Below are 16,632 nucleotides of genomic sequence, written 5' to 3'. Positions count from 1 at the left end.
CTCTATGCCCAGAACTGTTTTCATCCTTGACTCATTATTAGCAATTTAGTGTCATCATCGTTGTCATCCTCCTCCTCATCATCAACATTATCATTATCCTCCTCTTCACCACGGGCACATCACTGAGTACCAATTAGCACCGTGGGCATTTATGGAGATGCGTACAGTGTATACTCCATATGGTGCCTATCCTTGGGGAAGCAGGTGGGGTAACACATAACATGAATACAAATGTATTCATAAGTGCATGTGCGTTTCCACAGCATCACAGGTATTTGAGCAGTGAAACAAATGGATCTTATTGATGTTATTTTGGTGCGTGTCAACTAATCCAGGAAACCTCCCCCAGACCGCTGAATATGAGAAGCCAGGTGAGGTCCACTCCAGCCTCAGGTCTCCATTCGGGGAGGTGAACCTGAGCTAGACTCAAAGATGGGAAAAGAACTTCCTGCACATCCTTTCCCAGATCCCTCCAAAGTTGAAAGCCAGCATATTCAAAGACCTAAAATCCTCCTGTATCTTTTGCATAATTCACCTCTCTCCACCACTCTGGGCTTTAGTTTGACAAACAATGATAATAACTGGATAGTGTAGAATTCATGACAGAGGCATCTCAAACCCACAGGGATTTGGGAACCTGTGCTCCACCCTATTCTTTTGTGCTGTTACGTTAGCCAGGGTCCCATAAATATTCATGGAGATGATAAGAATGACATTGAGACTCTGCATACCACTTTATTTGGGTTCTAAAACCACAAAAATCATTTAATTGACCAACAGAGCTATCTACCTAATTGACAACTCAAAACAGCGAGTCCTTGGCCTATAACATTTGGAAGTTTAAAATTAGAACTTGCACAAAATATTTAAAGCCAGTAGAAAGTTCTGGATTTCCAGCCTGTCTAAAGAGGATTTAGATCTTAATATGCCTGAAGAGGCATATCTAGGACTGAACCTCCTCCAAAGACACCCCCATCTCCCCTGGCTTTGTACATCGACCTATGAAAAGGTCTTTCCAGAAGGTGACCTCATAATATCTGAATTCTCACCTTACTGGCTGCCAGGGCCATTTAAATGTGTGCTGAAAACATTTTTCAAGAAGTAGGAATGCATCTGAATGTTGAAGAACAGTACTATTTTAATGTTGAAATCCATCCCTAGATTTTACTAGGGTCTTTCAACAGGATGGTATTATTCCTGATTTTCAACATAAACCAATAGTAAACATTCCCACTAAAACACTCATGTCCTCCTAGTAGGGTTCCACCTTTATGAGAGTTGAGGATTATGAGTTCACACCTAAATAATAATTACTTAATGGTCTCACTCCTTTGTAAGAACTTTGAAATTCCAGTTAACAAACAGTGTTATATTATTTTCGGGTGCACAATACAGTGATTCAACACTTCCACACATCACCCGGTGCTCATCAGGACAGGTGCCCTCCTTAAAACCCATCACCTGTTTCACCCACTCCCACCCCCTGCCTGGTAATCATCAGTTTGTTCTCTATCATTAAGAGGGTTTCTTGATTCTCCCCCCTCCCTCATTCTCTCATTTTTTCCCCCTTTGCCTGTTCGTTTCTTCAATTCCACAGGAGTGAAATCATACGGTATTTGTCTTTCGCTGGCTGACTTATTTTGCTTTTAGCATTATACTCTCTAGCTCTATATTGTTGCAAATGGCAAGATTTCATTCTTTTTTATGGCTGAGTAATATTCCATTGTATATATTAATGATCTCATTCTTGCATGACTTCACATGCCTCCTTCGACCTCCCGCCTCACCCCAAACTACAAGGTGTATGAGCTCAGGAGCCTGGGGTTGGGAGGTGGGAGAGAAAGGGTGGTGAGAGTCTATTTTCTGCCCCTTTGCCAGGGGCTAGCCCACTCCTTTGAAGGCCCCCGTTGTTTTACCCTCTGGCCTCACCACCTTACAGTCCACTTCTGAGGCAGTTTCCAGGGACATCGTATCTCCACCTTTCCATAAAGATAAATAAACAGTTTGAGACTCCCCTGTCTTTATTAAACATTTCCTCTAAACTGCATGCTTTGGCTCTGCGCCCACGGGCATCAAGCAAGCCTTCCGGGAGCAGTCCAACCCCACAGCCCTGCCACTTGGTTCCGCGCACAAATAGCCCTTTGAGCAGGCAGGAGGCACCTGCGCTGACCACTGGTCCTCCTCTCTGCCTCCAGGGTCCTCCCAGCTCCCTGGGCTGGAAGGGTCCTGAGAAGCCCCCTCAGCCCCTGACAGAAGGAGGCGCAGCAGCAGCAAAGACCAGGAGCCAGATGCCCGTGCTCCCTCCACACGAGGCCAAGAGCCGCTGGGACCTGTGGTCTGGCTGTGGGGAAGGGCAGGCACCCCATCCTGCAGCAGAGAGGAAGCGTGGGAGGGAAGCTAGAAGAAAGGCTGCAAACAAATAAATAAAGGAGGCATGTTTGACCAAACCCCCAACACCTAAATCTCCAAGCCCACTGGAGCAGGAAATTGAGTGGCTGGACGAGGCAGCCTTGCTCTGGCCTCCCCGCCACCCCCCGCCCCTCCCAACCATCCTGGGCCTCAGGAAGGGTCTCCAGGCCTTCCAGACCTCTTTTTTTTTTTTTTTTTTTAATAAATCTCCAATCTATAGGGAAAGAGGAAGTGTATTTTTAAAACCAGTGGAGACTCCATGGCCACAGATCTGAAAGAGATTGAAAGGGGGCAGAGAGGCTGGTTGAGAGGAGGGAAGAGGATTCCCAGAAGTGTGTGCGTGCGCGCGCGTGCGCCCCACCGCGTGGGAGACAGCCTGCGAGGAGAGAAAACAAAGGAAAGTGTGACCGGGAGAGTCAGAGAAATAAGTGGGAGAAGGCGCGGGCGCCGGGGGAGGGGCGGCGGAGGCCCGAGGCCGGGCGCGGGCGGGCGGGCGCACGTGTGCCAGGGGCACGGTGAGCTCAGCATTTCCTCCTGGGCCGGTCACGTGGGCCTCGCCAGGTAAACAGGCTGCACCCGGGCTCGGAGGAGGTAGCGCCCGCGGGGGCAGGGCCTCCCCCCGTCCCCGCCCCCCGAGCTGGTTGCAGGCGGCGGCCAGGTGGACTCGGGCTGCAGCGGCCTGGTGACCGCGCAGGCCCGCGACCCGCGGAGGCCCAGCTAGTTGCTTTTATAATTAGCTCCGAGGAGTTTAGAGACGTTTTGATTTTAAATAAGAATGGAGCTTGGGGACGAATGCCTGTCAAAGCTCGGATGCTGCCAGAGAGTCTGGGGCCCGGCATTGCTTATCCTCATTTGTCTCCTTACAAGGTTGGGGGGAGGAGGGGGGGGCCCAGATGGGTGTAGATGAAGGATGAGTGGGGAGGCCGCAGCTGAGAAGAAAAGGATCAGGGGCGGTGATTATCCATATTAGGAACAAGGGAATGCTAACAGGCTGTAGGTGAATATATTAAAGGACACAGCTCAGAATGTGACCGGGGTGCCCCAGGGAGGCAATGAGACCCGGGAAAGAGATCAGGGGATAAGAAGACGTTAAGAGCAGAGTTTCAAGCATGAAACTTTTGCTTTTTTTTTTCAGGGTGATACAGAAAAGGGTCCCTAACCAAACTGCGGCGGGAGTTCTGGGCATTTTGGAATGGCAGAAATGTGTCTGGAAACTTTATCTGAAAAGCTGAGCGGATGGAACAGGTGATTTTTCCACCTGGAAAGCTCTAGACTCCAAAATGGGGGTGGGGGGGGAATGGAGCGTATGCCTCTTTCTTCGAATTCCTGGAAATAGAGCCTTTGCATCTATGATAAAATAGCTTATTTAGGTCATTCTTTGAATAATTTTGAATCAAAATGAATTACCTGGGACTCCTGGGTGGCTCAGCAGTTGAGCGGCTGACTTTGGCTCAAGGCCTGATCCCAAAGTCCCGGGATCCAGTCCCACATGGGGCTCCCTGCATGGAGCCTGCTTCTCCTTCTGCCTGTGTCTCTGCCTTTCTCGCTCTCTGTGTGTCTCTCATGAATAAATAAAATCCTTAAAACAAAACAAAACAAAATGAATTACCTTATCTTGGTCATAATTTTCTACGTCCTTGTGAAAACTTAGCCAAACCTATGGGAGGGAGACTGACCCACCGTCCCAGTTTCCAGAGTTGAGGGGGTTCCCGGAATGCAGTTTTCCATCTAGTGCAGTGTTGGACAAAGTGGGACCAGTTGGTCAGCTGTAGTGGGAGGCCTAGTCTAGTCTAGAGAAATAAGAAGGTAACTCATGCCCACCCTGTTCCATCAACAAAACAACATCAACAAAAGCCCTTTCCTCCATTTCTTCCACTCTCTCCCCTCCTTTCTTGCTCTCAGCTGTCCCTGACCCATTTGAGTATATGGGACTCTGTATATGGACTTGGGAGCTGGCATACGCAGCTACCTTGAACAGTTGGCTTTTGTTGCTCCTGGGGGGAAAAAGGAGGGGAAAAAGAAATGTGCATCCTCTACCCCCCCCCTGCCCGGGCCCTGCCCACCCCACCCCAACCTTCTTCATTCAGTGGGGGGGAGGAGGAGCCCATCAGTGCCACGAGTGTACTTTCAGCCCTTGGGTTGAGAGATAGATATTTGATACCCCTCTCTGCTAACTAAATACGTCACTCTGACAAGACTCCCAGCCCAGAGTTATTTTTGTGGCATTATGTAATTGGATTGCCTGGTCAGGAGTACTTCCTTAACAAGGCTTTCAGCAACCCCTCCATGTGGGCCTGGCCAGTCCTGCCCAGTTCCACACTCTCGCTTCAGCCCAACACAACCCAGCTCATGTCACTGACCCAATTACGACATCCCCTCGCTGCAGAAGCCACACCCCCCTGCCCCTCAAGGAGTGCTTCAGTACCTAGTGGCACAGGGAGGCCAGGGTTGGCCAGAGTTGGCAGGAGACTCTCCTGTAGCCTTCCTCCAATAGCCACAAAGCAGGCATGTCTGTTCTGAGGGGGCTGCAGGCCTACAGCTGCAGGACAACGCTTCCTGGCCCCCCTCCCCCCAGCAGTGTAAAACCGAGAGCTCCTGGGGCCAGCCCCAAGAGTGACCAGGAGACCCTCCGCACGCCTGCCATTTGGATGTCACTGCCCTCTCTTCTTCCCACTTTCTGAATTTCCTCACATTTGTTCATGAGTAATTGGTCATCTGATCATCCCTTCCTGTCAGCCTGCTGACTCACAGAAGTTAGGAACTCAACTCGTCTGAGCTTCAGACACAGAAAGAAAATTTACAAAGGAAAGCGAGAAAGGCCTGGTATGATCTTGCCCTGGTCTGGCTGGGGCAGGCCCACACCTCCAGGAGTCCAGGGGTGATTGTTTCAGGGTGATATGATGTTGCTGTCATCCTGGGCTGGGGGCCTGTTCATCTTAGGTTTCCTTGTCCTTTCTGTCTGTGGCCTTTTGAGGACAACCTCCATGACTTTCTATGATGGGTCTCCCAGCCCTCAATCCGTATCAAAACCAGAGAGCCCTTCTCAGAATCTATTTCTTTCCTTCCTCTCAGGGCATGTGCACTGTGTATCTATCTCTCTTTTATTTTCCCTGGAGTCCCTGGTTCTCCTGACCTTGACTAGAGGCAGACGGTGTAATAAAAATAGCTCGAAAGCCAGATGGAACTGGGTTCAAATTCAAGTTGAGCCACTTAATAGCTGTGTGATCTTCATCTCTCAGAGTCTGATAGTCGTCATCTATAAAATGAGACTGATAATACCAGTTTCCCAAGGCTACTGAGAAAACTGAATGCAATTCATGTAGAGTGCCAGCCACCCTTGAGCACCAAGTAGGTGCTCAACAAATGTAGGGTTTTCAGGGAGGTAGGGAAGAAAGAAGAGGGCTGGTTTGCCAGACTCCCAAGAGCAAACCTCGTCTGCTTTACTACACCCCTGATCTCCAGCCAGAACACTCTTTTTAGGGGTGCAGGATTGAATCTCACCATCATTTGGGGGAATGAGGTCAGGAGGGAAAGAGCACCAAGAACACAGACCCCCATGGCTGTTCCTTTTGGAGAACCTTCCCAGTCTGACACTCTGGTCTCTACATACCCCCTTACTGGCAGCGTGTCCCTGTAGACCCTTCCAGGGCTGGGCACTCAGTTGAAGGTATTTGCTTCTAGTTTGCCTGCACCCAGAACAAAGAGAAAAGGGACAAGAGTAGCTTCTCCCCAAGTGTCCACTTGTGTGATCCTTGCATCCTTGTTGCAGTGCAGAGTTCATTCCAACTCCACAGCAGGAACTAGTTGGAACCCATAGGTCAGGGATCCCGAGAGCAAAGTGAGGTACAAATAGCCACAGGCAACATAATGGGGGGGCAAGGAAGGAGAGGTTCCCTGGAGGTGGGGAGAGATGGGAAGAGCCAGCACCTGGGGGCATCTCTCCCTGAAGTGCACAAACAGCAAGAGGCTCTGATGTTAGCTGTACCTGGGGGGAGAGGGGAGGAACAGGGGGAGATGGAGGAGAGCCTGTGGCAGAGTGCCGCTGTTCCAGTTGGCAGGAAGCCCTTCCCTGAAGACTGTGAGTTTAACCTTTAGCATTCAAGTGTCGGGGCTGAAGTGTCGTTCTGAGCACTTCTTCCTGCTGGAGCGCTCCCAGACTGCAGAGAGGGTCGGCACCAATCTGCCTTTCCTTTTCTCTTCCCAGACAAAATGAGAGGGAGGGCGATACCCAGAACCAACCACACAGACACAGGCACCCCTCATGTCAGGCCCTTGCTAACCCTAAACATCTAGTCCCACCTCCTCAACCAGCCTAGTTTCTGATCAACCTTAGTGATGAGCAGGACCCCAGGGGGCTCTCCACTCCCAGATCTCCCTGGTCCATAGGGTGCACAACCATTCCGGACTGGCCTGAGTTGGAAGCCTTTTCTTGCAGGTGGACTCAGGGCTCCCAGCAGCCCCCCGTGGTGGCTGCTGTTTGCCCCCCTTGGTGTCCCACAGGACAGGGTTGGAGCATCTGTGTCCTGAAAGAAGCTGGGAAGCCCAGGGAGGGCAGTGGAGAGGGAATCAAGCCCTGGGAGCCCAGGGTGGGGAGTGGAATCAGAGCTGGATGCAGGCACGGGGCTTGGGCAGCTCAGCTCAGGCCTGAAGTGCATGGATGACTTGCCCTCTCCTTCCCAGGTGGCTGCTGGGGCCAGGCCCTATGCCTGCTGGTTTTCCTGGGGGTGCCCTGCAGGGGCATAATGGGGTGCTCGGATTGTTCCGCAGCAGGCCATTTACTCACCCAGTTGAGGGGGTGAGGAGCCTTGCTAGGCACGCACCTGCGAGGGGCACCTGGGTCCCAGGGCAGTGGCTCTGCGCTGGCTTCGGCTCCCCAGCCAGCTTCTCCAGGGGCCTGAGCTCCCAGGCTTCCTCTCAGGATCCCGGAGCCGGCAGGAGAATAAAGATTTCCCGAAATGGGGCTGGGTGTGCCAGACATTAAGGACGCAAGCCCTGGCTCAGTGAACTGTGGTGAGTGTCTCAGGAAACTGTCAGGATCTTTGAGATTATGGTTCCTGGGGAGGTGGGAACAGTGCCTGGTCCAGGCGATGCTGAGCCCAGGGGGCAGGAGACGAGACGCACAGACGGTGCGCCCTAAGCCAGGACCAGAGGAAACTGGCCTTGAATGTTCCTGCTGCCCCGCTGAGCCCTGGAATTAAACCTGGAGGTGGCCATGCCCACAGGGGACCACTGCCCTGCATGCTGCCCTGGCACGAGTTGGGCCCGCAGGACATCTGTGGGGAGCCCAGCTACCAGAGCCCCGGCCCAAGAGCCCCGGGGTTGGCAAGCACCTGACCACGGGGCTGCGCCCTGCCCTGCCCAGCCCTAACCAAGCACTGGCCCCAAATTTTGAGCCATCCGTGTACAGGAAGATCGGGTTTGCCTTTTTCTCTATTTCTAAGAATTGGAAACAAACGAATTGGAAAATTTTTGCTTTGGAAAAATATCTGTTCGATGTCGTTTGGTGCTTAAATTGTCCTTGGAATTTTTTTCAGCTTCATTTGAAAAAGAAAAGGAAAGTTGACGCGAGCGCCCCAAACCTTGTTTCTCTTTAAATCGTCCCCTTAGACGTACAGTCGGTTACTGCAGATGTTTTCTGGGGCGAGGAGAGCAAAATGGAATGGGAGGGAGGATGAAGACTGGGAATCTCTGATTTTAAATCCCATTACTGGCTTTGAGGAGAGGCGTGAGCGCACGCGCGCGCGCGCGCGCACACACACACACACACACACACGCGCACACACACACACACACACACACAAAAATCAGGAAAAGATAGTTCGTCCCCCACTGATTTTCTTCACTTCAAAGATTTCCCTCGCCCCTTAAATCAGAAATATTATGGTGCTAGGTATTTCTCAGGGAAAAAAATGCACGTTTCTTCAGAATATGTACACGGCATAGGTCCCTTTTTTACATTTCTCAGCAAAAAAAAAAAAAAAAAAAAAAAGCGGGGGGTGGGGGTGAGTGGGAAGGCACTCAATTCCCTGGCTATTAAACAAGCCATGCCTGCAAGAAATGCAGGCATCGGGGGATTGCTCAGCCGCGCATCCCTCCATTAGCGCACGCCTGCGTGTCTGCGTGTCAACAATGCACGTGCTACCACGGGCACTGACTCCCCACGCCAGCCCTAACGGGCTCTGCGCAAAGGGGTGCCAGGTCTCAGGTGCCCGCTCTCAGCCCTGCTCCCTAGCCCGCCGCCCATGCCTCCCAAAGATCCCTTTTTTCCTGCCTCTGGCTGGCAAGTCAGAAACCTCCATCGTTCCCCCCGAAAGTTATGCCCTTGGAAATCCCCAAAGCGAACATAGCCCGACCGAGGGTCTCTTGCCCTCAAGTTGTTCACTCTGTTGTGCAGAGACGAGGTTAGTTCTCTTCTTCACCTGCCCCAGGCTTTAGATGGGGTGCAAACTTCTGGTACCAGGTCACCAACAGGGAAGCCAGCGCTTGCCAGCGGTGCAGGCTGTCTGGAACCCAAGAGAGCCACCAACTCTGAGACGACTCCTGCCCCAAGGTTGGATCTCAGATTTCCATTGCAAAGGATCCGAGGATACTGGAAATCGGACTCAAACCCTGGAACTGACTAATTGCCCTGCATTTTCACAGTGCGCCATGTATTGGGAATCAAGGGCAGGCTTTATCATTTGGAACTCTTTTCAGTGACCCAGGCGCTCTAAGTTTGGGGCTAATTCTTTAAAGGGTTTACTTCTGAGAAATAGGGAAGAAAGAATGAAAAAATGAAACATACCCACAATCCTTGTATTGGGGATGGCACTCAAGAGTAGGTTGTGGTCTCTTTTGAATCGGAGTTCAAAGAAAAAAAAAAAAGGCTTGTTCCCTCCCCCTTGCCCCAGGGATGAAACCTCTCTAGATTCGAGCGGCCAATTTGGTTTGATTTCCGTGGTTTGGAGGCTCTGGCGGGGTTAGGGGCGCCGGGGCTAGGAAGACAGACCTCAGCTGCCTACTGGACCAGCTGGTCCACTCTTGGCCCTGGAAGCAGAAGCGGAAATCGGGGTGATTCGCCCTCGCTCCGACAGCTGGAGGGAGCGCCTGGGGAGCGCGTCACCGAGCCTCCGCGGGCAGTGCCTTGTCTGTGGACACCCTCATGCGCTCATCTCCCTACCCACTCTTAGCATCCCCCACCTGTTTTGTGTCCCCCCAGGGATCCAGTTCTCCTCTCTCTCTCTCTCTCTCTCTCTCTCTCTGTCATTTCCAGCCAGTTCTTTTCCCACCAAAAACTCCTTTTCCTTGGAGTAACTTTCCAAAAGAGCTGTCGTTATCCTAAAGCCCAACCTGGTGGGGGGATTTGGGAAGCTCTTTCTCAATTAAAGCTCCTTTTGTGGGCACCGCGTATGCGGCCCACGGTGCCCAGGACGTCACCTGGGCACTGAGCCCCACAACCAGGTGCTTCCGTGGAGCGCCATAACAAAAGGGGACTTCAGATGCTTTGCTCTTTTCCAGTGAAAAGGCTCAGAAACAAATCTGAATTTGGGTTTTGGTTATCTTTCAGGCGTGAAAAATATTTTGACAAAAGTATTCTCCAGGCTGCCCAAGCTGGGGGGAAAGAAAGCTTTTGGCTGAGACTGTGGGCACAAAGCAAGAAGCTGCATGTAATGGACACCACTGTGTACATCTGCTCAGGAGAATGAGGAGGAGTGGGATCCGAGTCTGCGGGGTTGGCGCCAACATCCAAACTCCCCCACCCTGGCAAGGGCACCCCTGTCTTCCACAAACGGGGAGCATTTTTTTTTTAAACCCAGACCCATCTGCTCACCCTCTGGTGCATTAAGAGCAAACTTTCTGATTTGGTGTTTGGGGCTTGGATAACAGAGGCTCAGCACTGGGATAGAGCTGGGGCTGGAACAATTCTGGATGCTCAGAAGGACCTCACCCTGCACCCCTAGCAGAAAGGGGAACTGTTCCATTTGTCTGGGGGTCAGAAGGTGGGCTGGGAGGTCAGGGAGGAGGGAATGGATGGATGGAGCGCCAAGTGCCGCGCCTGGCTGCCTCTCTCTCCTGTTTCTCCCTCCCTACCCCATCTTCTGCCGTTTCCAGAGGCAGGAGAAAGGTGATCTCGGACTTGACCCCTAAATCACAGCTGCTGGTGCCGGCACCTCGCTCCGGGGAGAGCGCAGCCCCTTCCCAGAGCTCGGGCGGCTTTAACCCTTTCGCTTCCTGGCGCACGGGGCTGGCGGCAGCGGAGCCTGTGACCCCGGACCTGGAGCAGCCCGCCTCCTCGGCGCGGCACCTTGGATCCCACCGGGAGACTACAAAAGGGCGAGACTGCAGGGTGCTGCGCGCCTGGGGCAAGGGCCGGCCAGCCCCGAGCGCAGCCAGGGACCCCGAGGAAGAGCCCGAGTCAGCGGAACGAAGAGGGATGTTTGGATCGTGTTAACTACCCAGACAGATGCACTTCAGCATGTCTGCATTTATGGGATCCATATGTTGTCGTGGCAAATGAAAGGACAGTAACATATACATACAATAGACTTAGAATAACAATACACATTCAAAAAGAGACCCGCACATTCTTCACCCTGCAACCCTGCTCTCAGATCTAGCTCTAGAGTTGTGCGCAGAGGCGTCCTTTCAACCTCCCCTGGCTCCTCACGGATTTTCTTTTTTTTTCTTCCTCCTTCCTCCCCCCCCTTTTTTTTGTTTGTGTGTCCCCCAACACCTCCCCCCCCCCAACCAGAGGAAAACCCAAGGCCCAGAAGCTAGGCTCTTTGGAAGTGAGATCTCCTAAGATCCCCTTCACCTCTCTTTCTCCTTAAGACTGGCCCACGGCATCTTCAGCCCTTGGACCAAATAATATCTGCTCACATTGCAACCCCAGATTCTGAAAATTGCAGGGAAGCAGATTCTTACTCAAATTCACCATCCACATCTTCATCATTAAACCAACACTTCTATTTTATATTTGCAAAAAAAAGTAGCTTCAAACAGATCTGCAAACAAAAACCCCCAGCGAGAGCACACGCATAGCTCTGTACAGTACCTGCATTTATGTATACCTTGTATATTTGTGTGCACATATATTCAGCACACACAGAGACGCAAAGACATCTAAAGTCATTCAAATGTATATTTATGTACCCATTTATGCATATATCTTTGTGTTTGTATCCATTCATTTGAGCGAGAGGCAGAGAAATATACACATCAATGCAATACTTAGCCTACATTCTACTTTCTGTCCCTACTGTAAATGTCTTAAAAACAGATTGGTCTAAAATTTTCTGCCCTCTTGCCAGCTAAATGAAGGATTTAGATTCTGAATTTCTTGGTTCCTTTTTTCATTTTGTACATAAAATAATCCATATAGATGCTGGATTATCGCCTAAGCATTATTCAATCATACAAGCTTGGTACCTCTCCTCCTTATAACGAATTCACTGAGTAAAATTAGCATAAGTATTTACCAGATTAAGCTGACATTTTCCTATATTGCAACATGAAATACATTTATATCCAGAATTTCCCCCAAATAGCCTATGCCAGTGGAGATACTGACTTCCTCCGCGCTGTTTTGTATAACAAGCTACAAGTTCGCTCCTAGTACTATTTACATTTTTAAAAGAAAATAAATACAGAGAGCATTAAAGTGAGTTTCCAAGATCTACAAGGAGAAATTTAATTCTGCTGCATCTTAAAAAAATAAACCAACAGAATTATGAAGATTTGTGAAGATAGATAAATAAGAGGCAAATATACTCCTGAAGGTCTGAGCAATTTTCCTTACCTGATGTATTATGGAAAAATTCAGAATTTACCAGTCTTCTTTCAGTCAGCTACATTTTACACTGACCTGCACTTTGGACTGAAAGGGAAAAAAAAAAAAAGATTAACTGTTGCCAATGAAAAATTTAAAATAATAATCAGAAACCGGACAAACTGAAGGTAAAAATATACAATGGTTACAATAAAGATAAATATTTATTTAATCAAAGTAGAAGTTGTGTTTGGACTGTAGGAATGTTTCATCCTTCCCTTAAAAAAAAAAAAAAAAAAAATCAAGAAAGAAAAAAGCCAGAGTCTTTGCAGGCTCCTGGAGAGTTCCCATTGTCCAGGGCTATCGAGAGCCCAGAATGGCATTAACCTCACAAAAGACACATTGTGCAGGGGACAAAAAAAAGCCCCTTCTTCTACAATAACTTTTAGCTTTTTTATTTTTAGAAAATGACAAAGGTTTTGCAAGCACTGACTGGTGAAACCTGTAGCAAGCCAGGCTGGACTTGGCTTTATTGATCAACTGTCCCGCATGGAAAAGCAGCCAGGAAAAGTTTGAATGGCAATCCAGATTTGGCTCATAGAGAGGAAACCCCCGATTTTTCTAAATGTATTTTCTTTTTTTCTCTCTAAATAAAACAGCATTATTCCCAGAGTGAATTCACAAGGATTAGATGAGGTAACCCTGCAAAATCCTAAACCGTTTTCTCCTCCTAGTCCTGACTAAGAAGCTGCATGCTCTTAAGAGCATTGGAAAAATCTCTCAAAATGAAGAATTCCTTTCTAATCAAATAGATTTCCCGATTAATTCCCCAATTCTTTCTAAAATAAGTAATCCAGTGAGGCTGAGGGAAAAAAAATCTTTTTTTACCCCTAAGAAAAATAAGTTTTGGTGAGAGCTGTCTACCTGATGTTACAGGGTTCACTAAAAATACCTTCAGAAACATCAATGTTGTTTTTGCATTTGTTTGCAGATCACTTAAAGTGCAAATTGCATTTTATTTTATTCCAGACATTGTAATTTCAGTGGTACTAGTTCATATTTAGAACTTACATAAATACATACTTGTCATTAAAAAAAATCTATTGCATTAGCAGTGACGCTAAGGCTAGGATTTGAAAGAGGGGGTAGAGAAACAGAGAGAGAGAGAGAAGGAGAGAGAGAGAGAGACAGACTGAGACTCTTGTTCTTCCTGCGTTTGTTTGCTTGCTTTTTGGAGGTACCGTACACCCGCCTAAGTGATGGCTTTGATGTACTGGGAATCGGTACAGTAGCAGGGTCCCTGGCTGCTGTCTTTGATTCCAGGGATCTCCTTTGGGCTCTGGTGGGATGTACTGCTCCTAGTCTTTATCTGAAATCCATCCTCTCATTTCAAGCCCTTTGGCTTCGAGACTCTGCTCCAAACTCTTGGAGGAAGCTGTGAGACTTTTTTTTTTTTTTTTTTTTTTTGGCATGAGGGAAGGGGTATATAATTTCCCCCCTTTCTCCACTCTAGACCTTTCCTCGCTATTTAAATATATTGGCTTTCTTTCTTACGAATTTAGTTTGAAATTATTTTTCACTGCCTTTATTACATCCCTGCTTTTGATGGCAAAATAGCTTCCTGTGTTTTGAAAACATCTGCTTTCCAGGTTTTACACGAGAAAATTGATTTTACTTTTCTCTTAGGTCCAAAAAGGTAGAAAGTTGGACTTGTTTCCAAGTGCAACTTTTCCTTTTCTTGTCTTTCCTTTAAGTTAACCCCCTTCTCAGTTCTGTTTCACTTTCCCCCTTTTATTCCTTCTAATCATCACTCCTGCTTCCCCTTCTCCTTCTAAAGAACCAGAGAAGATTGATTGCATCTTATTTCAGAAGACAAAATTAACATATCATATATATATATATTTTGGTCTAGTCTATGGTACGTGCTAAAGTTTTGTCCATATTATTTTTTTTGTCCTCTGATTTTTTTTTTTTAGGGGGGGATAATTTTCCTTTTTGGGGAAAAAAAATCTCAGATTTGCAATTTAAAGTGGCCTCTATTTTGTCTCGAGCTGCTTCTCTGCCTTTCACTTAAATCTTTGCTTTAAGCTGTCCCACTCCATTATTGCTTCCCCCCACCCTTGCTCCCTTCTTCTTTGAAGATGCTCTCTTATTTAATTTAAACATTGCTGCATTTGGCAAAAGAAAAAAAAAAGAAAGCAAGAAAAAGGGGAAAAAATAAGAAAGAAAAGAGAAAGAAAAAAAAAAAGGAAAGAAAAAATCTCAAAAAAAAAAATCTTAGCCAGGTTCCTATTGTTGCTTCTCTGCATTTCACTTCTCGGTGTGTATGTGTGTGTGTGCGTGTGTGTCGTGTGTGTGTGTGTGTGTGCGTGTGTATGTGTTTTTAATACATGCATAAACTTTTGGTGCCTCTCTCCCTCTTCCTGGGCTCTTCTCCCATCCTCTCTTCCTGCTCTCCTTGCCCTGCTCATCACTTTCCCCCGGTTTTTTTTTTTTTCCTCCCTTCCTCCCCTCTGCCTCCCTCCACCTCCCCCTTTTCTTTTTTGCTGAATCTTATTGATCCAGAAGGTGGCTAATTAGCCCTTCCCGTCGTGCCTGGGTAATGAAGCACATGCGCACTGAATTAATCACAGCCATTTTTTGCAGGAAACTAATTAGCAGAATAAAGATCCAAAGACTTTTTTTTCTTTTCACTCATCAGCTCCCACTTCCAGCGCGTCCCCTCCGACCGCTGCAGCCGCCGCCGCCGCCGCCTCCTCCTCCTCCTCCTCCCGGCCGCAGCCGCCGCCGCCGCCGCCTGCTTTGCATCCCAATTACAGCCTAGAGCCGCTGCCGCCGCCGCCGCCGCTTCTCCTCCGTGGCCCCTGCCCGCTCCGGGGGCTGTAAACTCCCCGCCAACCATGCTGCTCGGCGGCAGCGGCGGCGGCGGCTCCGGCTCCCCGGCTGCGGCCGCCTCCCGCCCCGGGCTCCGCCGAGCGCGCTCCAGCTCCGCCGCCGCCGCCGCCGCCGCCGCCAGCAGCGCGTCCTCCGCCGCCGCCGACCCCCGCCAGCCGCCGCTGCTGCCTTGATGGGCTCCGCGGCCCGAGCGCCTCTTTTCGGGATTAAAAGCGCCGCCAGCTCCCGCCGCCGCCGCCGCCGCCAGCAGCGCCGCTGCAGCCGCCGCCGCCGGAGAAGCAACCGCGTAAGTGGCAACTTTTCCCTCTTTTTTTTTCCCGCCGCCGCCGCCGCCGCCGCCGCCGCCTGCTCCTCCTCCTCCTCCCGCCGCCGCCGCCCGGACGCGGGGCTCCTCGGGGCGCCCGGGCTGCTTTGCATGGGGCTCGTCCTGCCCCCTCCCGGCTCCCGCGCCCGGCCGCCGCCGCCCGCGCTCCCCGCGCCCGCGCCCTGCTCGCTCGCTGCGTCCCGCTCGCCTTCCCCCTGCGCCAAACTTTCTCTTTCTCTTCTCCTTCCTCCTCCTCCCGCCGCCGCCGCCGCCGCCGCCGAGCCCGGGCCGCCCCCTCCTCCTCCCGCCGCCGCCGCCGCCGGCCGCCCGCGACCCCCGGGAGGGTGGAGGCGCCCGGGGCGAGGCCCGCGCGCCGAGTTTGGAGGCGCCGCGGGGCAGGGCCGGCCGGGGCGCGGGCCGAGGGCGGGAGGGCGGCCGGGGTCCGGGCGCCGAGACAAAGGCGGCGGCGGCGGCGGCGGGGGCGGGGGGCCGCGGTGCCGAGCGCCCCCGCCCCCGCCGCCCCCGGCCCCCAACTTTGCCCCACCCCGAGAGGCGCCGGGGCCCCGGGCTGAGCCGCCGCGCGGGGCGCGCACCCGGCCGAGCCGCCCCCGCCGCCGCCGCCGCCGCCGCCGCCGCCACCGCCGCTGCTGCTGGTCGGGCGGGCGGGCGGGCGGGCGCCTTCCGCGGCGGGGCTCGGCTCGCGGGGCTGCGGCCGCCCGGCGGGAGCCCGGGTCCGACAGCGGCGCGGGGCGCGGCGGCTCCGCCCGGCCCGGTACCTGCGCGCCCCCTGCCCCGCCGGCCGCGCCGCGAGCGCCCGCAGGGGCCCTGCCCCGGACACTAGGGGCTCCCGGGGGCGCGGGGCGCGGGGCCGCCGGCCTCGCTCCTGGACCAGCTGGGCCGGGGACCTCGCCGCGTGCCTGCTGCTCTTTCTTCGTTCTCCTCCTTCTCTCTCTTTTTTTCCTTTTTGTTTCTTCCTTCCCTTTTTCTTCTTTCTTTCTTCTTGCTTCCTTTTTTTTTTTTTTTCTTACACGAATCTGGGATAGTTTACGTGCCATTCCCCACTCACCCCCTCGCCCTGCTTCACTCTTTGCCATTAGGCGTTTTCATGTACATCTTTTTCTTTTTTTTTTTTTTCGTATCTCTTGGAGGCTAGATGTGAGTGTATTGGATGTGCTTAGTATATTTAAATCGTGAAAGGACTCGATGAGTCGTAGGTTTCTTTATTATGTTCAAAAAATAACATTTTACTTTACAAATTAATCTGTTGCTCGGAAGC

At 51.2% G+C, this 16,632-nt stretch overlaps 1 long non-coding RNA gene across 1 annotated transcript in view; it reads left to right on the top strand.

The window, feature by feature from the left end:
- The window catches only part of LOC111096046, a 267,063-nt gene extending 263,171 nt beyond the window's left edge, over positions 1-3,892 (top strand). The window contains exon 12 of the long non-coding RNA XR_005360162.1: positions 3,545-3,892. This is a non-coding gene — a long non-coding RNA (uncharacterized LOC111096046). The remainder of the gene's footprint in view (positions 1-3,544) is intronic.
- Positions 3,893-16,632: the final 12,740 nt, after the last annotated feature.

The sequence above is a fragment of the Canis lupus genome, chromosome 5 (genome assembly GCF_011100685.1).
Source record: "Canis lupus familiaris isolate Mischka breed German Shepherd chromosome 5, alternate assembly UU_Cfam_GSD_1.0, whole genome shotgun sequence".
Classification (NCBI taxonomy): domain Eukaryota; kingdom Metazoa; phylum Chordata; class Mammalia; order Carnivora; family Canidae; genus Canis; species Canis lupus.
This window is presented reverse-complemented; position numbering and strand designations above follow the sequence as displayed.